The 25,002-nt window shown below is 48.1% G+C and overlaps 1 pseudogene; it reads right to left on the reverse strand.

The window, feature by feature from the left end:
• Positions 1-18,664: 18,664 nt before the first annotated feature.
• LOC137145531 (olfactory receptor 14A16-like) lies at positions 18,665-25,002 on the reverse strand (annotated as a pseudogene).

Here is a 25,002-nt window from a genome sequence, read left to right on the forward strand (position 1 = left end):
TCCTTTGCAAATTCCACCCGAATCGTTTCAGCTTCATGGTTCCCCTAAACATTCATGCCTGCATTGCTCCTATGTAGTGGAGAGTCCATTGATACATGGTCTTTGATATCCACCGGAGAGGAAATGTTTCCTCTTTCCAATGTGGAATCTGTCACTGAGGATATGACACAACAGCCAGGGCAGTGAAATACCTTGTGCCATGTAACAATCCATACGAAGCGGCCATAAACTCAATAAAGCCCAAGATTGCATTCCCTAAGTGGCTTTCAGAAATCTCATTCATGAGGACTTGGCAGCCAATGCATCATGGGAGTTATTCATAGAATCATAGAATATTACAGTTGGAAGGGAGCTCTGGAGGTCATCTAGTCCAACCCCCTGCTCAAAGCAGGGCTAACTTCAGCTAAACCATCCCAGCCAGGGCTTTGTCAAGTCACAGCCTAAAAATCTCTAAAAATGAAGATTCCACCACCTCCCTGGGTAACCCATTCCAGTGCTTCACCACCCTCCTAGTGAAAAACTTTTTCCTAATATCCAACCTAGACCTCCCGCCCTGCAACTTGAGACCATTGCTCCTTGTTCTGTCATCTGCCACCACTGAGAACAGCTTAGCTCCATCCTCCCTAGAACTGCCTTTCAGGTAGTTAAAGGCCGCTATCAAATCCCTCCTTATTCTTCTCTTTTGCAGACTAAAGAAACCTAGTTCCCTCAGTCTCCCCTCATACGTCTTGTGCTCCAGTCCCCTAATAATTTTTGTTGCCTTCTGCTGGACTCTCTCCAACTTGTCCACATCCTTTTTGTAATGGGGGGCCCAAAACTGGACACAATACTCCAAATGTGGCCTCACCAATGCTGAATAGAGGGGAATAATCACTTCCCATGACCTGCTGGCAATGCCCCTCCTAATGCAGCCCAATATGCTATTAGCCTTCTTGGCAATCAGGGAAAACTGCTGACTCATATCCAGCTTCTTATCCATTGAAACCGCCAGGTCCTTTTCTGCAGAATTGCTGCCTAGCCCGTCAGTCCCCAGTCTGGAGTTGTGCATGGGATTCTTCCATCCTGAGTGCAGGACTCTGCACTTGTCCTTGTAGAACGTCATCAGATTTCCTTTTGCCCAATCCTCTGTATCCTATCCCTATCTTCCAGGGTATCTACCACTCCCCAGCTTAGTGTCATTTGCAAACTGTCTTAGGGTGCAATCCGCCCCATCCTCCAGATCATTAATGAAGATGTTGAACAAAACCGGCCCCAGGACCGACCCCTGAGGCACTCCGCTTGAGACCGGCTGCCAGCTAGACATAGAGCCGTTGATCACTACTCGTTGAGCCCTATACTCTAACCAGTTCTCTATCCATTTTATAGTCCATTCATCCAACCCATACTTCTTTAACTTGCTGATAAGAATACTGTGAGAGACAGTATCAAAAGCTTTGCTAAAGTCAAGGTATATCATGTCCACCGCCTTCCCTACATCCACAGAGCCAGTCACCTCATCATAGAAAGCAATCAGGTTGGTCAGGCATGACTTTCCCTTGGTGAATCCGTGTTGACTGTTCCTGATCACCTTCCTCTCTTCCAAGTGCCTTAAAATGGATTCCTTGAGGACCTGCTCCATGATTTTTCCAGGGATTGAAGTGAAGCTGACCGGTCTGTCATTCCCTGGATCCTCTTTCCTCCTTTTTTTGAAGATGGGCACTATATTTGCTTTTTTCCAGTCCTCAGGGACCTCCCCCTGTTGCCACGAGCTTTCAAAGATAAAAGGCAATGGCTCTGAAGTTACATCAGGCAATTCCCTCAGCACCCTCGGGTGCATTGCATCCGGCCTCTTGGACTTGTGTATGTTCAATCTTTCTAAATAGTCCTGAACCTGTTTCCTCAGCACTGAGGGATGTTCACCACCTTCCCATTCTGTGCTGCTCAGTGCAGTAGTCCGGGAGCTGACCTTGTCTGTGAAGACAGAGGCAAAAAAGGCCTTGAGTACCTCCGCTTTCTCCATATCCTCTGTCCCACACTTTCCCTAATCTTCTTCACTGTGCAGTGGTTGGCAGATAGAAATGTATCTGTCATACACCATGACAGTGAGAAGGGAATGATCTGCCCCCATAAACAAGAACAGGGAAAAGACTTGGGAGACACAGCCAGTGTAGGAAATAGAAGTGGTGTTCATGAGGGAATAAACCAGTGATTTCAGAATGGTGACAGAGATGGAACCAACGTCTAGGATCGACAAGTTCATAAGGAAGAAATACATGGGGACATGAAGGTGATGGTCAAGGGCTACAGCTACAATGATGAAAAGATTTCCCATCAGGGCTGCCAGGTAAAGCAGTAGGAACAGGATAAAGTAAAGAATCTGCATCTCAAGAACTGCAGAATGTGTTTATAAAAGGAAGAGATGGTGGAGCACGTGCTGTACACCTGCTAGAGCCTGGCTTGGAGAAAAGCTATGAACAGACACTTAATGAGGTCACCAAGTGTGTGCTCTGCAGCCTCGCTGGATTTCAATGAGCTCTGCGGTGTTACAGTCATTGAATTAAAAACATTCTAGCCCAGTGGTTCCCAACCTTTTTGGCTCGAAGGCCACAGATATCATGTTTACAACCTGAAGGGCCACCAGTCTCCACCAGTAGGGCCCCCTTCCATTGCAGCTAGACAGAAGAAGTTTAGCGAGGAGGCTGCCCCCTTGCTGATCTCCCGTCTCCCTGGCTGCAGCAGGGAAACCGCACATGTCATGGAGCCCCGTGTGCTCCACCTGGGTTCCTAGGCAGTGGCTCCCTTCTGCAGCCAGGGGGACGGAAGTCCAGTGGTCCCCTCCCAGCGCCTAGGGACCCAGGCGGAACACTTTGCCTGGCTCCCTACTACAGCCAGGGGGAGCGCTGATCTCCCATCCCCTTGGCTGCAGCAAGGAGCCCACACTGGTCTTTTAGCCTAGCGGAAATGCGCTCTGCCTGGGTCCTCAGACAGCGACTCCCTTCTGCAGACAGCAGGAGGGGAACCATGGGCCACTTTGAAAGCCCCCGCAGGCCACTTTTGGCCCTGGGCCACAGGTTGGGAACCACTGGGCTAGAGAACAAAGACGCAAAGATTTCATGGGATCTGGGAATTCTCTCATTATCAGGATCACCTCCAGAGCCTTTTAAAAAATTGGCATTGTATTAACTATCCTCCAGCCACCTAGCACAGAGCTTGATTTCAGTGACAGGTTACTGTGGCAGGCAGCCAACTTCCCCCTAGCGGGTCTCACGCTTTGGTTGCTTGTAGTGGGTCAAGGCGTCTCTAGTCAACCCGTCTTCCCCGAGGAGGAGATACGGACCTGGGCCCACCCACTCCTCTGGGTCCCAGCCCAGGGGCCCTATGAGAAGCAGGTAGGTGCTGCTGGCACTGTGTTCTCAACTGCACTTCTCTTCCCCTGGGCTAATTTCCCCCCTCCTTCTGGCTTCTTGAGCCTTGTACCTTTCTCCAGCCTGTTCTTCCACAGAATCTCTGCACTCTGGTCTGTTCCTCCTTGCAACTCAGCACTCCTACACACAGCACAGCACAGCACGGCACTCCTACTCCTCCCAGCTCGTTCCCTGTCTGTTTGGGGCGGAGGGCTTTTATGGAGCACCTGGCTAGTCCTTAATTGGCTCAGCTGCTCCTAATTGCCCCCTAACGAGACTCAACTAATCTGCAGGGAACAGAGCTCTGAGCATTCTGAGGCTTACGTATCTGCCATAAATCACTTTCCTACAGCTTTCTGCCCTTGCTATATCACATATCCCCCCCCCCTGCTCAACACCATGGGGTTGGGCTACATGGGACGTGAGGCAGTGCTGGCGTGACAGCGCGTCTGCGTTGCCGTGTTGACTTCCGGCCCTATGCTGCACCCGGAAGTGAAAAGGCTGTAGGGTGAGGAACCACCGCATCACTCTGGCATTTTTTTCTTTGTTAGTGTGCATCCATCTGAGGGGGGCGTGGTCCGTCACCAGGGTAAACCTTCTCCCGAGTAAATAATATCGGAGCGTTTCCATAGCCCATTTAACCGCCAAGCACTCCTTCTCGATGACCGCATACTTCTGTTCCCTAGGGAGGAGTTTCCTGCTGAGATACATAAGGGGGTGCTCCTCTTCGCCTACGATCTGCGAAAGGACAGCCCCCAGTCCTGTCTCTGAGGCATCCGTTTGGAGAATAAATTCCCTGTCAAAATCCGGGGCTATGAGCACTGGCTGATTACAGAGAGCTGTCCTCAAATCCCTGAATGCGTTTTCTGCTGCCTCGGTCCACTTCACCATATCCGGGCCCCGAGCCTTTATCAGGTCTGTCAGAGGTCCGGCTCTAGTGGCAAAGTGGGGGATAAATCTCCGATAGTACCCCACTATTCCTAAGAATGCCCTAACCTGTTTCTTACGGACTGGTCGGGGCCAGGCCTGGATGGCCTCTATCTTGTTGCACTGGGGTTTTACCAGGCCTCTTCCCACCACATACCCCAGGTACTTGGCCTCGGCCAGCCCTATCACGCACTTGGCTGGGTTTGCAGTGAGGCCAGCTTTTCTGAGGGTGTCGAGCACCGCCTCTACTTTCCCCAGGTGCGTCTCCCAGTCGGGGCTATGGATGATCACATCATCCAGATAGGCGGCGGCATACTTGGCGTGAGGTCTCAGTAGCCTGTCCATCAGCCACTGGAATGTTGCGGGGGCCCCATGGAGACCGAAGGGGAGGATGGTATACTGAAACAGGCCATCGGGAGTGGAGAAGCAGTCTTCTCTCTGGCATCCTTGGCAAGGGGGATTTGCCAATAGCCCTTGGTCAGGTCCAGGGTGGTCAGGTATCGAGCCTTGCCCAACTGGTCCACTAGCTCATCTATGCGTGGGATCGGGTAGGCATCGAATCTAGAAATCTCATTTAATTTCCTGAAATCATTACAGAACCTCAGGGTGCCGTTGGGTTTGGGAACTAGAACGATTGGGCTGGACCACTGGCTGTGGGACTCCTCGATAACCCCAAGTTCCAGCATCCTTCTCACTTCTGTCCGAATTTCTTCTCTCTTGGCCTCGGGTATCCGGTACGGCTTTATCGTTACCCGCACCCCAAGGTTGGTGACGATGTGATGTTCAACTGCCATCGTCCGTCCAGGCTGTTTAGAGAATACGTCCTGGTTCCGTAGGATCATATTGACGACCTCCAGCCGTTGCTCTGGGGTTAGCTTGGGGGATATCCCCACCTCCCTCTGGGGGACGTCTATCTGGGGGGGTGTCTCTTGGGCGATCAGGTACACCTCTCGGTCTCGCCACAGTTTCAGCAGGTTGACGTGGTACAGTTGCACCGGCTTTCGGCGGTCTGGCTGCCTCACCCTGTAGTTTACCTCTCCGACAGCTGCCACCACCTCGTATGGGCCTTGCCAACTGGCCAGGAGCTTGCTTTCTGCTGTGGGCACCAACACCATCACCCGCTCTCCTGGCTGAAACCTCCGTGCCTTTGCCCGTTGGTTGTAGTAGGTCCGCTGGGCCTCCTGGGCTTTCTCCAGGTGTTCTCGCACTATGGGGGTCACCCGGGCTATCCGCTCCCGCATCTGGGTCACTTGCTCAATGACGTTCTTCCCTGAGTTGAGCTGTTCCTCCCAGTCCTCTTTAGCAATATCTAAGATTCCCCGCGGATGGCGACCATACAATAACTCAAAGGGAGAAAATCCAGTGGACGCCTGGGGAACTTCCCGTATCGCGAACATCAGGTAGGGCAGTATGGCATCCCAATCCTTCCCGTCCTGGGCCACCACTTTCCGTATCATACTTTTAAGGGTACGATTAAACCTCTCAACCAAGCCGTCTGTTTGCGGATGATACACTGATGTCCGCAAGGCTTGGATGTGGAGCAGGGTACATAAATCTCATTAACTTGGACATGAACGGGGTCCCTTGGTCTGTTAGGATTTCCTTAGGGATGCCCACCCTGGCAAAGACCTGGAGCAGTTCTTTCGCGATGGCCTTGGATGTGGGGTTTCTTAATGGAATGGCTTCAGGGTATCGGGTGGCGTAATCTAAGATAACGAGCACACTTCGGTAGCCCCGTGCTGATCGTTCTAGTGGCCCTACCAGGTCCATTGCTATCCTTTCAAATCGGTCCAGGGTCTTATCCGTTCCTAGGTGCCAAATAGAGGAGGAACGGCCCTCACGTGCTTCCAGGGCACCATCGTCCTCCCAGGTCATTTTTTGGAAGTAGTGGTCTTCCCCTCCTAGCCTCTGCTACCTCCTCCCTACACGGGTCCGTGGTCCTGTCCAAAGTTCCCCCTAGGGGCTGCCTAGGGGCCCAACCTCACTTTCATCCCCGGGGTTGCCCCTACTAGTGCTAGGGACTTCTGGGTCTCACTCTCCTGAGTGGCCTCCTTGGCCTACCAACGAGGGCAGCTTTCTGGTTCCCCGCCAGTATTCGGGTAATCTTTTGTCTGCCCTCTGCTCCCTGGACTTCCGATGCTCCGGGGGTGAAAACAGCTCCTGGGCAAATTCAGCAACCACAGGAGCAGCACTGGTTGCCTGTGTCTCAGCCTCAGCCTCTACAGGGGGAAGTAAATTCTCAAACCCGGGAAAATCCCTACCAACCAAGACCGGGTAGGGAAGCTTAGGGACAACCCGTGCTGTCACCCGGGCGGTCTTCCCCTGGATCTCAATTTGTACCGGGACTGAGGGGTAGAAATTTACTGTCCCATGCACGCAGGTTACCCCTGTGTGTTTGGCCCGGGTCAGCTGGTCTCGCCCCACCAATTGACAGCACTGAGACCCCAGAAGGTTTACCAGGGCTGGGCATGGTGACCCCCATCCGAGATCAACGTGACAGCACTCCCAGAATCTACCAGGGCCATGGTCATGATGCCATTCATCTTCACTGGCCTCACATATCCATGGGGGGCCATAACAACCCCTACCGAGCCGATGAGACCACAGCATTCCCCGTGACCTCCCAGGTTGCACTGCATGGGCTCCTCCCGGTTGGGGCACTCTAGGTGACCCAGCTGGTACTTCAGTCTAGCAGCCCTCCTCTGCGGGTCCCCCAACCATCACCCCCCGAGCTCCCAGGTTCCTTCCTGTCCTTGGGCTGTTCCCCAGCCGATAGCCTGGGGACTGGGGTTGGGGGCTGGCCTCCGTGCCCGCCATGTCTTCTCTCGGGGAGTCGGGGACAATTCACGGGGTCATAGGCAGAGGGGTCATTCATCACCAGCAGCAGGCGGTTGGTTTCTTGCTGCCTCTACATCGTCCTCCCAATCTGCCGCCCTGCCCCACCAGGACTCTCAATTGGTACAGCTTCCTGCTGGGCAACTGCCTGGACGCTGGGTGGCTTCCTGCTGGGCGGCTGTGGCTTGCACCAGGGCCTTGACCACATCCTCCATCTTGGGAGTGGGGTGGGTTAGGACTGCCCCGGTTTAAATCCACTGCATGATAATCCCACTTCTGACACCACGTGTGGCAGGCAGCTGACTTCCCCCTAGCGGGTCTCACGCTTTGGTTGCTTGTAGTGGGTCAAGGCATCTCTAGTCACCCCGTCTTCCCCGAGGAGGGGGTAGGGACCTGGGCCCACCCACTCCTCCGGGTCCCAGCCCAGGGGCCCTATGAGAAGCAGCTAGGTGCTGCTGGCACTGTGTTCTCAACTGCACTTCTCTTCCCCTGGGCTAATTTTCCCCCTCCTTCTGGCTTCTTGAGCCTTGTACCTTTCTCCAGCCTGTTCTTCCACAGAATCTCTGCACTCTGGTCTGTTCCTCCTTGCAACTCAGCACTCCTACACACAGCACGGCACTCCTACTCCTCCCAGCTCGTTCCCTGTCTGTTTGGGGGCGGAGGGCTTTTATGGAGCACCTGGCTGGTCCCTAACTGGCTCAGCTGCTCCTAATTGCCCCCTAACGAGACTCAGCTAATCTGCAGGGAACAGAGCTCTGAGCATTCTGAGGCTTACGTATCTGCCATAAATCACTTTCCTACAGCTTTCTGCCCTTGCTATATCACATTACATACCACAGTTAGTAGTGCTACAGTTTTAAATCTGAGTTCCTTTAGAACTTTTGAATGAATAGCACTTGGTTCTGGTGGTTTATTACTGTTTTAATTTATCAATTTGTTCCAAAACTTCCTCTAATGACACCTCAATCTGGGACAGTGCCTCGGATTTGTCACCTAAAAAGTGGCTCAGGTATGGGAATCTCCCTCACATCCGCTGCAGTGAACAACAACGGAGAGAAATCATTTAAATTCTGCACAATGGCCTTGTCTTCCTTGAGTGCTCCTTTAGCACCTCGATCATCCAGTGCTCCCTCCGATTGTCTGGCAGGATTCCTGCTTCTGATGTAGTTTAAAAAATGCTGTTCGTTTTCCTGTGCTTTCCTAGCTGCTCTTCAAATACTTTCTTAGTCTGCCTAATCATACTTTTACACTTGAATTGTCTGTGTTTATTCCCCTGTTCTATTTTCCACACTAGGAAATGACTTCCAGTTTTTAAAGGATGACTTTTTGCCTCTAACCATCTCTCTTACTCTGTTTACCAAAGGTGCCCTATTTTTTCATCCTCTTACTCTTTTATTTTAATTATTATTATGTGAGGCATACATGTAATTTAAGCATCTAATATACTTTTGTTTGTTTAAGTTTCCATGCAGCCTGCAGGCATTTCACTCTTGTGACTGTTTCTTTTGTTTTCTATTTAACCAGCTTTCTCATTTTCGTATATTTCCCCTTCTTTAAATTAAATACTACCGTGGTGGGTTTCTTTGGTGTTTGCCTGTTTACTAGGATATAGAGAATCACCCATTAATAAATCCTCCTCACAGGAAGTCTCTGTTCAAACTCCGTATTCCTCTGCATCTCTCGGCTTTCTGCAGCCCTTAGTTTAAAGACTCCTCTAAAACCTTTTTAATGTTACGTGCCAGGATCTGGTTCCATTTTGGGCTAGGTGGTGCCCATCCATCCTGGAGATGCTCCTCCTTCCCCAAAAAGTTCCCCAGTTCCTAATAAACCTAAACCCCCCTTCTCCGAACACCATCCTCTCATTCATGCATTGAGACCAGAAGTTCTGCCTGTCTCCCTGGCCCTGTGCGTGGAACTGGAAATGTTTCAGAAAATGCTACTGTGGAGCTCTTGGAGCTTCATGTCTTTCCTAGAGCAGCCTAAATTTGGCCACCAGGACCTTTCTCTTACCTTTCCCGATGTCATTGGTACCTATATGTACCATGACCACCAGCCCCTCCCCAGCATGGCATGGGCACATAGGTCTGTTGAGGTGTCTCATGAGGTCTGCAACCGTAGCACCCAGCAGAGAGAAGATACAGGACTGAAAAGATGAGGGAAATACGGCTTTTGCTGATGTTCTCTGCATACCATGTGGCTGCACAGTCACAGATGGATGTTTGGGTTAGAGGCGGTTCACCCCTGATAGCTGTGGCACCCCACATCCCTGGTCTGGGATAACACGGAGCTGGTTTGGTCTCTGTTCTTGGCTGACCCTTCTCAGGCTGGGCAGAGCTGGATGGGCCGGCTCAGCTCATTGTGTTGGTGGTGTGTGAAGCAGCTGGTCTCAAGACCAGGTGAAATGCTGACAGAGAGGAGGACAATGGGGGATGGAAAGGGAAGAGCTACCAGAGAACCATCTCACATCTCTCAGTCTGTGGTCCTCACTCATCCAGCGCTGGTGGCCTGGCGTATCCATTGGTGCCCTGTGGCCTTGGTGCATGATGAATGAATGATCATCAGAGCTGATGAGCAAAGGACAGAGTCTCTGGAATAAAGGGGAGGCTTTAACAGCCTTTCCCTTGTGAATGCCCAAGAGTCAGTTTCCCCTTTCATCAGGCCCGTCCATCATTTCAAGGACCACTGTGATGCTGGCAGACCAGGTGCCAGATCATGCCAAGGCCCCTAATCCTCAGCTGAGCACTGACAAAGGCCTGGCTGGAAACCAGCCTGGCTCAGGTGCGGGTTAGTACTATTAACACTGGTATTAGATTTACTAGACTGTGTTCAGTGTTTAGACTGTCTGGGGTGCTGGGCAGTGGGTGCACACATCAGTCTCACTCGTCACATCTTTATTCCATGTTGTGTGATAATATTTAAATGTTTGCTCTGTCACTGCCAACCCCCACTGCCAGGAGAGAAGCGTGCAATAACCCAATGACTTCAATGGGGTGGATTGGGTGACCTTGCAGATGAGTGCTCCAGAAAGAGTAGTTATTAGTCAGCCTGCGTGAGATCGAAATGTCCTTTGTCTTCTTCCTAGCCTCTTCTAGCTGGGATCCTGGACTCCCAGGCTGTGTTCCTGACTACAGCAATGTCAACGTGGAACCACGGGTGAGCCCTTCCACCTCCGTGGTAGATGCTACTTCCATGTACAGCAGGGTAAATGCACACAAATTCCATTGGTTTCAATCAAATTACCCCAGATTTATGCTGGTGTACATGACGGCAGAATCTAGCTCTCTGGTCTGCCATCTCCACTCTCTGAAATGAGGATAAAATTTACCTTACCTTATGCCTCTTTGGGTGAAGAAGATTTACAAACAATTGGTCCTGATTTTACTTTCCTTCAGCTTGGTGTAAATAAAAAGTAATCTTCTTTGGTCAATAGACTTGATTATCCAATCACTCAGCCCAGTGTAAATCAGGAGTAACTCCACTCGAGATAATGGAGTTGATTCACCCACCCTCATTTCCATATTACACCGAACTTCACAGGCTAAGGATATGACTGTGAATGTGCCCTTCTGGGGGCACCGTCTGGGGTTCCCCTCTGAGTCCTTCTTAGAGGGGACCAGTCCTCCTGGCTCTCCCCTGCCGGGAAACAGCCTAGTCCTTCGCCCCGGCCCTAGGCAGGGCGGGTGAGCCAACAGTCTTTCGCCCTGGCCCTTGGCAGGGCGGGGCTGGCAAACAAGCAGTCTAGTGCCCAGCCTGTAGGCAGGGCTGGTAAACAAGCAGTCTTGTGTCTGGGATGGTAAGGAGGGTAAGGTTCTCCCAGGGTGGCTCGGGAAGGGGGGAAGAGGACGCAGGCCCACTCGTCTCCACTGCATCCCAGCCCAGGGCCCTAGCAGTGGCAGAGGCACCTGCCACTGCGTTGGCAGGGCTCCTGCCGCAACACGCCAACCGGGTTTCCCCCGGACTCAGCCACTGTTTAGAGATGTCCCTGGGCTTCTTCCTCTCCGTACCCCCAGGTACCTGATTCCTCAGGGTCGCCGGGGGGTGCTAGTCCCATCAGGCCCTCCTCATCCACCGGCGGCAGCCCCGGCAACTCCATGGGTTCCTCCTCGGAGGGCAGCTCCTCCAAGTCCTCCGGCCCCCAGCCCGCAGGTAGGGCTGGTAGGTTCTCCAGGTCCCAGGCTTAGTACTGCTCGGGCCTATCCTCCTCCTGTTCCCTGGCAGTGGGTAACTTGGACGGGCCCTCCTCTGGCTCCCAGGCAGCGGGTGACTCAAGTGGGCTCCCCTCCGACTCCCAGGCCGTGGATGGGTCGGGTAGGCTCTCTGCCAGTCCCCAGTCTGGGGTTAAGACTGGTCGCTCCCCCTCAGCGTGGGCCTCAGGCCTCGTTCTAGCTTGGAAACTCTGGGAAGAGGCATCCTTCTCCCTTGGCCGTCCCCGCCTGACTGAGCTCGCAGTCTGGGGTTTTAAAGGTCTGGCCCCGCCTCCCTGCTTCCGGTCAGGTGATCTCCTTCTGGGCTCTAGCAGCCAGGGTGGGTTTGGTTCTCCCTCTGGGTCCCTCTCAGAGGGGAACCACCCCTCCCGGCTACAATGACTCAAGGATATTAAGGTGGTTAACACAAAAGGAGAGTCATTTGAGTAGCCTAATTCTGACCCTGGTTCTTGTCTTTCCCTCCACAGGCAGCACATAATGTTTTGAGAAAGACAATGTCCAATCAAACCACTGTCATCACATTCCTTCTCCTGGGATCCTCAGACGGGTGTAAAATGAATTCAGAGTGCTGTAAAACGGGTATATGTGGGAGAAGAATCCGACCTTAACATTTAGACCTAGATCCTTCACAAACCAGTGGAATTTCACTGACTTTGAGAGAACGTAACCAATTTATACCATTTGGGGATCTGGCCTATTGGCTTCAATGGAACTACATCCATTTACACCACTTAGGGACTGGCTCCATTGAGTCCAATGCTATGATTCCAGTTTACACAAGCTGTGGATCTGATATGTATACCATGAAGCTCAATCTATTTAGCTTCACAAAGAAAAGGCCAAGATTTTTTTTTAAAGATATGCTGTTGTTCAAACAGGAATTATTTGGAATTGATACAGGGATTGATTCAGAGAATCAAAGCCTAAATTTCATTTTGTCATGTCAATGCATTCCATTTCCATCCAAAAGAATAAAACGCTTATTTTAATATCCCCCTGTCTCCCTCTCTAAACCCCTAAATATCTTTACAAATCAGGCCCTAGATACCTAATTCTCACTGACATCAATGTGGGTTAGGTGCCTGGGCATATCTGAAAACCCCAGTTGATGCCTGTGACGTACTGGGGCGCAATCTAGACCAATGAGGTGGCTATGTGTCCCTTGACCTCAAAACACTCCCAGTCCTGGATTTTCCCCCCAGGAAATGTATGTCCTCTACTGCCCAGCCTCTCCCAGACAGTCCAAATATATCAAGTGCATTATTCCTTTAAGAGAATAATGTACACACAACTTGGCCACCCTGAATGGAATTACCCAGAACTTTAACTTAAACACACGGGATTAGATAAAACAAGTTTATTAACTACAAAGAGAGAAATTTTCAGTGAATGGAAGCAGTGAGGCAGAAGAGTCAGAAATGATTGCAAGAAAAGTAAATATAAAACACTCTGGAGTGCCTAACGGAACAAGCTATATTAGCTTTAAAGCAAAGTTTCTCACCACATGCTTTCAACAGCATTACTGACCAGACTCTTCCAGTTAAGATTCTTCCCCCAGAGTACGATGGCTGCTTCTTTTGTCTTCTCCGGTGCAAAGTGTGAGATGGACAGGGAGAGAGAAGAGAGGGGTATCCTGGAGTGTTTGTCCCTCCTTTGTTTCAGTTCTTCTTTGAAAAGCATTTCCATCTGAGGGCCAAGAGATTTCAGGGAGGAAAGAGAGCTCATGATGTGTCTTAGCTAAGATGAAGATCTCTTTACCTCTTTCCCTCCCTTTCTTGCCATATAATGGCCACTTGATAGGGGATGGCCCATCAGCTTTGTTGACACCCGACTAGGGCTTAGCTCTGCCCTTTGCATTTGAGAAACTGGTTTAGCAACTCCTCAAACTTATCTGGAAACACACATCAGTCATGATTTCAGCTTATGTGCATAATGTTACTGGATGCATTTTACTGTTCAGCAGGTTATGAATTTTCAAATAACACTTTATAAGGCATGACTGTATGAAGATCATTACAATAGTGTCTAGTGTGTGAATAAAATGGGATGTTCTGTCACAGGGAGGAGGTTGGTTAAGATGGAGAAACGGTGAGCCACTGACAATGGCGTGGGATGTGCCAGGAGCATCTACAATGGAGACCTCTCACAAGCGTTGAGAAGGATTCAAACTAGCAACTCCCTGATTTTCTGAACCACTGCCATAACCTCTGTGCTCAAGCACCAGGCCTTTAGGGCCCTTGGCCCAGGGAAGAAGTTGATTAAGGCGGAAAAGCACCGAGCAACAGAGGAAGGCTTGGACATTACAAACCTGCAGGTAGGTGCAGCCACTGGCTGACGTAGAGGAAGAAGGTCAGGGCCTTCTTCCCCAGACAGGGTGTGGCACACTGTGCCCCAAAGCAGTGCACTTTAAACCCCATATTCATCACTTCTCTACGGTTGTAATAATTCATATGAAGCAGGACACCTCAGATGCCTGGTGAAAGGACATAATCTGCTAAAATCCATTGTGCTGTCAAAATATGTCTGTTGCTAGAATGGATCAAGTGATAAGATTTTACTGTTAGAAACATTAAACCATAGAAGATCAGGGTTGGAAGGGACCTCAGGAGGTCATCTAGTCCAACCCCCCTGCTCAAAGCAGGACCAACCCCAACTAAATCATCCCAGCCAGGGCTTTGTCAAGCCGCAACTTAAAAACCACTAAGGATGGAAATTCCACCACCTTCATAGCTAACCCATTCCAGTGCTTCACTACCCTCCTAGAGAAAAAGGTTTTTCCAAATATCCAAGCTAGACCTCCCCCACTGCAACTTGAGACCATTGCTCCTTGTTCTGTCATTTACTACCATTGAGAACAGCCTAGCTCCATCCTCCCTGGAACCCCCTTTCAGGTAGTTAAAGGCTGCTATCAAATCCCTCCTCACTCTTCTCTTCTGCAGACTCAAAAAGCCAGTTCCCTCAGCCTCTCCTCAGAAGTCATGTGCTCCAACCCACTTAATCCTTTTTGATGCCTTCCACTGGATTCTCCCCAATTTGTCCACATCTTTCCTGTAGTGGGGGGCCCAAAACTGGACATAATACTCCAAATGTGACCTCACAGAAAGGAATAATCACATTTACAGAAGACATTGAGGCTTCTCCTCTGTTAAAGAACATTACACCGTATTAATTTAACTGGGGTATAGACACACTTCCCTGCAAACACAGCATTGGATTGGTTTGTAAAAAAAGTAAATAAGTTTATTAAAGAAACGACTTCACTAAGTGATACCAAGTAGAAGGAATAAAGGAATGCAAGGGTACAAACAATCAAAAGTAAAAATACATGTGCTAATAGCTAAGACCAAATGTAATATGTTAGAGCCTTTGTACAAGGTAGGTTCCTCTCCAATGTGCCTTTCCCAGCAATGGTTAATTAGCATTCAGCCAGGATCCCTGCAGGTTCCAAGACATTGGTTTTCCTTGTCTCCTCTCTTTATAGTTCAGGAAATGTATTCTTCTGAAACATATCCCCCGATAAAGTCTCTTTTCCCTGCCGGCTGTCTGGGATAGCCTCTGTGCTGCCTTCTGCCCTGCTGGTGATTGGTACAATGCAAATTATTTCTTCCTGCAACCTTTGATACAAATGAATAGTTAATTGAATTTGGCCACACCTTTATCCTTTATTTGGAGAAAACCTGTTTATCAACTCAACCTGACATGCCAGTTTTAAACTTCTTTGAGTCAGACTTAAAAGCATAATATAGATGAGTATCCATAATTCCACACACAGCATTATCACATGCATTTCTTAATGATATTATTGACTAGCGTGTTATCAGGCATATTTTGTACAAATATTATTGCAGTAGGGTGAGGGGTATGAATACAGGGATGCCCAGATCCACAATGGGTGCACAACTGGTTGAAAGACCATAATCAAAGAGCAGTTTTCAATTTGGGAGGATATGACTAGTGGGGTCCCACTGGGTCCCATTGGAGAAGATAGGTATTAATACAAGAATTGAAAGGTGGGAAAGAAACTGGTTAAATGTGAGGTTACAACGGGTCATGATGAAAGGCGAATTGTCAGGCGGGAGGGAGGTTACTAGTGGAGTTCTTTAAGATTAAGTCTTGAGACCAATCATATCGACATCTTTCATTAAAGAGCTTGGCAGAAAAAGTGGGAGTGTGCTAATAACATTTGTGAAGGACAAAAAATTGGGAAATATGACCATAATGGAGGACGCTCTGAATATCATACAAGTAGATTGGATTACCTTGAAAACTGGAGTAATAGAAACGGGGAAGAAAGAGCAACAAACATTTTTGTTATAAATTGTAGCCCTACCAGTGGGAACCAGCAAAATAGGAGAAAGACCTGGGTTTATTGGTCTATCACAGGAGACTATGACCCACCAATATGATGCATCCATGGAAAAGGCTAATGACATCCTGGGATGCATCAGGCAAGGAATTTCAAGAAGAGATTGGGAAATGTTAGTACCATTATAAAAGGCATCTGGTCTCCCACGTTTAATAAAATGTAATTCAAACTGGAAGAGGTGCACAGAAGGACTACTAGGCTGATCGGACAAAATGGAGAACCTACCTAATGAGAGGAGAGTTAAGGATCTTGGCTTGTTAAGCCTAAGCAAACGAAGGCTGAAGGAGATAGGACTGCTTTCTGTAAATAGATCAGAGGGATAAACATCAAGGAAGGAAAGGAGTTATTTAAGTTAAGTTAAGGGCCAATGTTTCCACCTCCCCTTTCTGGAAGCAGCCACCTCAGGTGTTTGGCCCCTTGCCCTGTCAGCCCCAGGGTGGCATCTCATGGCTCTTCCACTCGTAGACCAGGACATGGCTGCACTGCCCCATCTATACCGCTGGCCTTTTCGACCCAAGCAGCTAGTCAAAGCTTGGGGCCCTGTGGGCCAACCAGCAATGGAGACATCATCTGCCCATCCAGCTAGTGCAGGGGTTTGTAGAGACGGGGCAGATCCAGCACCTCAGATCCCAAAGCTCCTCTTTGAACTTTGAGGCATTTGGGATCCCAGCGTGTATCAGCCTCTGGGCTTGGGCCCATTTCTGCTTTTCTGTCATGTGGACATTTTCCTCCGAAGGGGAATATTTCTGCAGTCGGCCTGAGTATGCCTAGACGCTACAGCCCAGCAAAGTGCCCATTGTGTTCCCACTGGTGTCAGTACACTAGATCGCTGTGTCTGCCATGAGTTCTGGGTGAAGGTGGATGGGAATTTGCCATTGGAATGATATTCCTGTGTAAAATGCTTGTTCACAAAATCAACATTTTCCAGGAGAAAATTGTGATTTTCAGTGTTTAAGGTGATTGTCCCTGTGTCCAGTTCCAGCTGGCTGGGCATAGCCACAAGAGCTTCTCAGTGCTGCCCAGGATTTCTGTCTGGGAAGCTCAGCCCTTAAAGGCACAGTTCCAAATAACACCCCCCTCCACCACCAAATTCAATTTTGAAAAAAAAAAAAAAAAAAGGATTTTCCATTTGGAAATTTGTAGTGATGGCTGCCTGCTCTAAAAAAATTGGCCACATGATCAAATCTAAGAAAACAAAAACCAGCCAGGCTAACTGTTACAACCTGGCCTTGGACCTGACTGTACTATCACCGGTCTGTTGTGAGAGGACCCATCACTGGTTTCAAGTGCTTTAAAGTCAGCTGGGTCTGGGTAGAGTCTAGCCCTTCTTGCTAGCTCCAGGATTCTAGGTTACACTCCCGAGCTGAGCCTTCTTGTCCAATGCCCTTCCTTTGGACATAGGAGGCCGCCGTCCATCTGCTCTAGACCTCAAAACCCGGGTCTGGCTTCTAGTTTAACCCCTTTGGGCACAATGTGGCAGGAAAACAAGGAATACAGGCTGAGTAAAAGGATTCTTAACCACCGTCACTTTATTCTTAATTCCCACAAGACTTGGATACTATGTGACCCCTCCCTTGCCAATAATTCCATAGATATGACAGCACAGAGTTTAGGATTTCATGTCGTCATATCCCAGTTACACAAGCAAACAATATACCACTGGCCATCATGGCCTAAGCAGATTTTATATGCTGAAAAGGAGAAGACCCAGAGACCTCAGGAAGTCCATTACACCTTTATCTGGCTACTGATTTGATGTGGAAGAGGCTCAGATAGCCTGGGGTTGGTTGGCAGGACAAAAACCTAAGTTAGAAACACAGATAGATCAATAGATTAATATCTCATTTCCACTAGTGTAAATCTACAGTAACTCCATTGACTTGAGTTTGTCTGCATTTTTGCCAGTGTAAATACCCCTTTGCATGTGAAGAGATTGCAAAGCATGTTCTCACGGAGACATTGATTACATTGATTACATTTCTGTACAAACCTACTACAGGATAGTCTCACTAAAGACAACAACAGAACACCGCTGGCCATCACCTACAGCCCCCAGCTAAAATCTCTCCAACACATCATTAAGGATCTACAATTATCCTAGCAGATGATCCCTCACTCGCTCAAGCCGTGGGAGGCAGGCCTATCCTTTCTTACAGACAGCCCCCCAATCTGAAGCAAATACTCACCAGCAACTGTACACCATACAACAAGAACACTAACTCAGTTACATACCCCTGCAACAAACCCTGTTGCCAGCTCTGCCCACACATCAACTCTAGTGACATCATCACAAGTCCTAACCACGTCAGCCACGGCATCAGGAGCTCATTCACCTGCACATCTACTAATGTCATATATGCCATCATGTGCCAGCAATGCCCCTCTGCCATAGACATTGGCCAAACCGACTGTCACTACGCAAAAGAATAAATGGACACAAAACAGACATAAAAAATGGTAACCTCCATAAACCAGTAGGAGAGCACTTCAATCTCCCAGGACACTCTGCAGCTGACTGGAAAGTTGCCATAAGTCTACAAAAAACTTCAAAAACAGACTTCAGCGAGAAACTGTAGAGCTGCAACTCATCTGCAAACTTGACACAATCAAACTGGGTTTGAATAGAGACTTGGAATGGTTACCTCAGTACAAGAAGAAATTGTCACTGTTCACACATTCTCACCTCCTAATCAACAGTTGTGAATAGGTCTCATCTACTCTAACTGAACGGACTTTGTTAGCAGTTGCCCTCACCATTGTTGTTCCTTACCCTTGGATGTATATATATACCCCCTATCTGTGATTACCATTTCATGCATCTGACGAAGTGGGTTGCAGTCCACGACAGCTTATGCCTGCAGAAATGTGTTAGTCTTTAAGGTGCTACAGGACTCTCTTTGTTTATACAGACACAGAATGAAATCACAGTCAAAGGAAAAGATGGAACTTTAATTTTTAGTGGATAACCTCCATCCTGTCAGTTTCCGCAGGGAAGCTTTGATCTCCTTGTTTCTCATGCTATAGATGATGGGATTCATCACTGGAGGCAGCACAGAATAGAAAACAGCCACCATGAGATCCAGCCGTGACGTTGAGCTGGAGAGGGGTTTCAGGTAGGCAAAGCTGCCAGTGAATACTAGCAAGGAGAGCACAGTGAGGTGAGGCAGGCAGGTGGAGAAGGCTTTATGCAGGCCCTGCTCAGAGGGGATTCTCAGCACTGTGCTGATGATCTGAACGTACGACACAGTTATAAAAACAAAGCAGCATAACACTAAGCCAACACTAAAGAGAATGACCCCATTTCAATGAGGTAGGAGTCAGAGCAGGTGAGCTTGAGTAGCTGGGGAATGTCACAGAAGAACTGATCCACCTTGTTACCTCTGCAGAAGGATACTGCAAATGTGTTCCTGGTGTGCAGGACAGCATAGAGAACACCGCTGGCCCAGTCCCCAGCTGCCATTTGGACACAAGCTCCCCTGTTCATCACTCTCTCGTAGTGCAGCGGCTGGCAGATGGCGACGTAGCGATCGTACACCATGACGGTAAGAAGGAAAAAATCTGATCCCATCAAGAAGAGGAAGAAAAAGACTTGGGTGACACATCCAGCGTAAGAAATGGACCTGGTGTTCATGAGGGAATTGGCCATGGATTTGGGGACGGTGATAGAGATGAAGCCAATGTCTAGGATGGACAGATTGATCAGGAAGAAGTACATGGGGGTGTGAAGGTGGCAGTTGAGGGCCATGTCTGTGATGATAAGATGGTTCCCCAGCAAGGCTGCCAGGTAAAGCACTAGAAACACCACAAAGTGCAAAAACTGCAGCTCCCGCACCTCAGAGAATCCCAGGAGCAGGAACTTGGTCACGGTGGTTTGGTTGGACATTTTCTTCCTCAGCACATTGTGTCCTACCTGCGGAGGGAAGGAGAAGGGCAACGGTGAGGATCAGAATGACCGAGGGAATGACCCTGATTCCTCTCTCCATAATAACTGACGACGTGACTGTCCGAACACAGACCTGATCACATCCACTGAGCAGGGGCGGTGAGGGCTCCTCGCTGCAGAGAATGAGACCACTAGTCCGGTGCGTTATCCCACTGATGTCAATCCTCACACGTCTTGGAAGCTGGGTCAGTTCACATCATGTGAAGATCTGAGCGATGACCTGGCATCGCTCAGTTACTGCTGTGTTGTGTCATTTCCCTTTGTGACTTTGTGTCTGTGCTGTGTGGGTCAGTGACAATCAGGACACCTGGGCTCTGTTCTTGCCTCTGCCATTGACCTGCTGTATGACCTTCAGCCAGTCACTTCCCCTCCCTGGGACTCTCTTTCCCTCCCTCCCTTTCTCTGCCTGGTCTACTAGGACTGTGAGCTCTTTGGGGGACGGGCTGTGTATTATTATGTGTATATTCTGTGCACCTCGTTACAGTATTTGTGCTCAGCTGTCAGCAGTGATGGAGCCTGGATACGGTGCTAGACAAAGAGGATTCTAGTCCCAGCAACCTCCTCCCTGTCCATCTAAGCTCCATGTCAGGATAGACAGATCTGGCTGCTGGGTGCAACTCTGAAACTGGGTTTGAAACTCCTAGTCCCTATAACACATATTCTGTGGGTATGGGCTTTGCCATTACTCAGTTTTACATTCCTTTGAAACAGAAATCAAACAGCTGCAACCGAATCAATGGATTTCCAGTTATGATGTTATTAGCCAACATTAAAGTTTCCCCACCCTTGTTTGAAGTTTAAGTCTCGCTGGAAATTTTGAATTAAATTTTGGTTGGTTGGTTGGTTGGTTGCATTTTTGGAAGGAAAATTTGGGTTTACAGCAAAATAACGTTTTTCTCACCATGTGTCTGTTTTCATTGAAAATCTGTTATGCTGGAAAACTGAACACTCAACAAGCAATCCAGTTTCATTTTCTTCATAAATTTACACTTTTCAGCTGAAAGTTTTCAGTTGCCTAAAGGAGAAAAAAATGGGTTTGGGGTTTCTGATGAAAAGTTGACATTTTCAAAAGCAGGAATATTTGTTTCTTCTGACTGTCTCTAGTTGTTTGAGTAACTTAATAGTGAAATCCTTAACGAGTGCTGACAGCAATTCTGATTCGTGTTCTTTAAATGTCCCTTGTATGTTATTCCCCACACACATATTTAATTGAAATAGCACACTTACTGAACTGACCGCTGTGGATTTTTTCTCAACAGGTGATGAATCCGGTCATCCAGCTCCAGGATTCTTCGGTTATTATCTATCTCTCTGTTTAGAAGTCAAGGACACAAGTGTGTAAGAGTCATCTCACCTCTCACTCTGCGCACGACCTGACAGAACTAGACTCAGACCGGTTGCTTTCTGAAGCTGAGCAGTGTGTAGCTGGCTTTGAGCGTCACTGGCATTAAAGGAGCGATGCTGCAGGAAGGTGATTTGCCCATGTCTATTTCCTAAGGGCTTGTGGGATTCACTCCCGAGAGACCTGAACAGCTTGGAAGCAGAGGCCCAGAGGCAAAACTTCATAGATTCGTCCATTGTAAAACCAAAAGGGGCCGTTCTGTTCCTCTAGTCTGACCTCCTGCCTAGCACAGGCCCTATGATCTCCCCCAGGGTTTCCTGACTCCAGCCCAGCTTCTGTGCTTTCTGTGCACCGGGATTACCAAGGGATTAGGGCACCTAAAGGTGGGACAGGTATATACTGGGATTTCCCAAAGCTCCTAAATCTGCCAGGTAGCTAAATCCCATGGACATGCAATGGGAGTTAAACACCTAACTTGCTGAGGTGTTACTGCAAATCCCACTAGGCAACTGTCAGCTTCTTTAGATGCCTAAACAACTTTGTAATTCTGGCCCTGGGTCTATCTTGGCATCTTCCAAGGCCTGGGCTTCTCTTGACTTTCAGAACTATGAAGGCTGGGATTTGCAAAGGAGCTTAAGGGCGAGTAAGGCATGCACGTCTTGGGGGCCTAACTCCCTTGGACTGCCTTGACAATCCCAGCCTACAACGATAACAAGGGCAGCCAGGCAGCAGGGGTTATAGAGAGGAGGTCAAGTCACCTGGAGATCTTGTGATCTAAGCCCAGCTACGCAACTGAATTACCTCAGCTCTCCGTGCCTCAGTTGCCCCAACTGTAACCTGGTGGAGAAGTCACCTAGCCTCCTGTAGAACAAGAGCAAGAGCCTTGTGTCCGACAAGTGTAAGTGGGAGTGGTTCCCCCTGGGCTTTGTCTGTGGGTCTGGGAGCCCAGGAGGGGGCCACCCCTCACTCCCAGGCTGTGGTGGCTGCATGGCCGGAGTGAGACTGCTGTCAGCCCTGCCCTGGGGGGCAGAGAGTGGGGAGCACTCGGAAGCTTTTAAAGTTTTAAGTTTTAAAGTGTATTTTATATGCTTTGAAACTTTTTAGAAATATATTATTTTAATTTAAATGATGTTTCTTTTATATTCTGGCCCAGCCCCTCCCGCCAGGCCTGTGGCCACCCCGCTCCCTCCCCACAACCAGACAGTCCCTCCAGTCACACCTCTGGCCACCTACACTCTAGGCCAACCCCTCCAGCCAGCCCCATCCTCACCCTCTAGTCAGGTCAGACCAGCCGCCTACCATCGCCCCTCTCCCCACAATCTGGCCAGCTCCTCCAGCCAGACCCTTTCCCCCCACTTTCTCAGCCCCTGTAGCTAGTACCTCACCCCCCTTCTCTCACTAGCCCCTGCCCCTGACCACTTGCCTCCCACTCTGGCCAGCCCACATAGCTGGGCCCCTCACCCCTCCACACACTCCAGCCAGACCAACTGGATCCCCTGCCTTCCACTTTGGCCAGACTTCCCAGCCAGCCCCCTAGCTCTCCGACACTCTGGCCACTCTCTCTAGCGAGTCCACACACCCCCCACCCCACTGCATCCAGCACCTGCCCGCACACCCCAGCCTCGCACTATTGAACAGGTCTAGAGTCCCTTCTTTCTTTCTTTCTTTCTTTCTTTCTTTCTTTCTTTCTTTCTTTCTTTCTTCATCTTGCCAAATGACTCTTTCATCCTTTATCCACAGTGGAACAGGAAGCCTCTGTCTTTTCTGCAGGTTTTTTCTTTATATTGTATAAAAGCAAATGGAAGAAGAACAGAGCAAATGCACCTTTCACACACAGCACATAGACAAACAAGTGCTAATGATGTATCTGGAGGTCTCTATTTGTGACCGGCTGCAATATGGCCTGTAAGGAGCAGCAGCTGGTGTAGTAGAAAGTCAGAACCTGAGACATGAGGCTAGGATAACAGGCCAGATATAGGGCCTGAGGCCCAGCTTAAGTAGTTGGGCACTGCTGTTATAAATCAAAGTTAGCAGAAGTCAGGCTAGGAACCTTGCACACACATAGCCAACACCTGCTGGCTTGCAGGGGGGCCTGGGGTGGAGATGGCAATAGGCACATTTCATGTGCAACGCCCTTTCTATGCTTAAGATCACACACAAGTTGCACCCAGAGGCTGTCATTTTTGTTTTCTTGTTTTGTTTTCCCCCAAACATTTATTGTAATGAAAATTTTATTCTTCTTTGTCTTAAAAGATGAATAAAAATATTGTGGAGCATTGTCCTTTTTTTTGATTAAACAAATCAAACTGTTTAGGGTTTGGTTATTTTTTTTGTTTCCAAAAACTGATGGGAAAAATAATTTGGAGCATTTTCTTTATCCCCTCCTTTTCCAGTGAAAAGGTGTAAAAAACCCCCAGAAAAATCCCATGAAAAAATTTCTAACATAATGAAATGATTTTTGTGGGTGGGTGGAACAACTTTTTTTAATGAAAACTTTTTTTACATTTTGGGAATGAAAATTAAATCAGGATTTTTGTTGGGGGGGTGTTCTCCTTTTTCCTCCACCACTCTACTTTTCCAGCAAAATGGGAAAAATTGGGGGGGGAATCCTCAAAATGGAAAAATTGGGAGGGGGGGGGGAAATCCTCAAAATGCAAACACCAAGCAACAAAATCATTTTTGTTTCATCTAAAGAAATTGAAAATATATTATTTTTAAAGAAGATTTCATTTGATTTTTTTATTGCAAAAATAGCAATTTTCACCAGATCTAGATGCAGCTATTTGAACCTTCCTTGGTTGTCAATCCTTTTGGAGTAAAACTCCCACCCGTGGCATTCCAAGCTAGCCAAATTCATCTCGACATTAATGACTTGAACTCCAATAATGCTTTCCTTTCCAAATGCATTAGAAGCACAACATTAAACTGTAGAGGTGCACTGTTTATGAAAATGAAACCCATTATGTTCATCCTTTTAATTTAATATTAAGAATTTGATAACAGAGAAATATCAATGCGTGACATGAAGAATTCATAGAAACTGTCCTTTGGATTTAAGGATCCCTGACATCGTGCCTATATCATTATATCACATTGATTTGAAAATGCTCAGAATTTGTGTTCTCTAACATTGTGTGTCACCGTTTGAATTTCCAACCACCACCAAGAAAAAAGAATAGAAAATTAGACAGTAATTATAATTCTTAAAGCTGGAGGTGTTTGGAAAATGGTAAAGAATTGAGGATAACATTTTTTAAATGTTTCATTCGGCAACTTTCCACACGGAGCGATTTTCATGTATTTGAAACATTTTGGCATTTTTGTTTTTTTCATCATTTTTTGTTTATTTTTCCACCTCTTCTTCTCCATTACCCCTCCTTCAGCTTTTCTTTCCAGTTATGTCCTCCTTCCATTTTGCCACCAAAATCGGGGGGGAAAGTGGGAAAAGAAAAGTACCTAAACAATTAAAAAACAATAAGTGAAAAACTTTCATTTGGGGGTATCATCACATAGGATGGAAAAAACAATTTTAAAAATGCACAATTTATAAAAATTTCAAAAAATAGCTCACCTTTCCATGAACAAAAAAAATGCATTAAAAAACTTCTATCTGCTCTGCCAAAATGTGAAAGGATGTCAGTCAGACATTCTCAGTATGTCATCACTTTCTCACATGCTGTTTCAACTGGCCAGAGACATGGGGTGAAATCCAGCCTCCGTTGAAGTCAAGGGGAGATTTACCATTGATGTCAAGGGGGCCAAGATTTCACCTCATCAACCCAGTGTCTATGTCTCAGTAAATCATCTCAGATCTTCCTCATTTCTTTTCAATCTAAAACTTGTTGCTAGGGACGTCTGAATTCTTGACAAAGCCACAAACTTACTGATCCTTTGCTCATTGCATCATGGACTTCCTTGTTTCTCAAGGGGAGGCGGTTGATTGATGAGGCCAGGATAGCATAGAACGCAGAGAACACTTTGCTCAGGGGTCTCAGTGACAT

Source organism: Emydura macquarii, unplaced genomic scaffold (genome assembly GCF_026122565.2).
Source record: "Emydura macquarii macquarii isolate MOO-44397 ecotype Brisbane River unplaced genomic scaffold, CSIRO-AGI_Emac_v2 contig_3537, whole genome shotgun sequence".
NCBI classification, from domain to species: domain Eukaryota; kingdom Metazoa; phylum Chordata; order Testudines; family Chelidae; genus Emydura; species Emydura macquarii.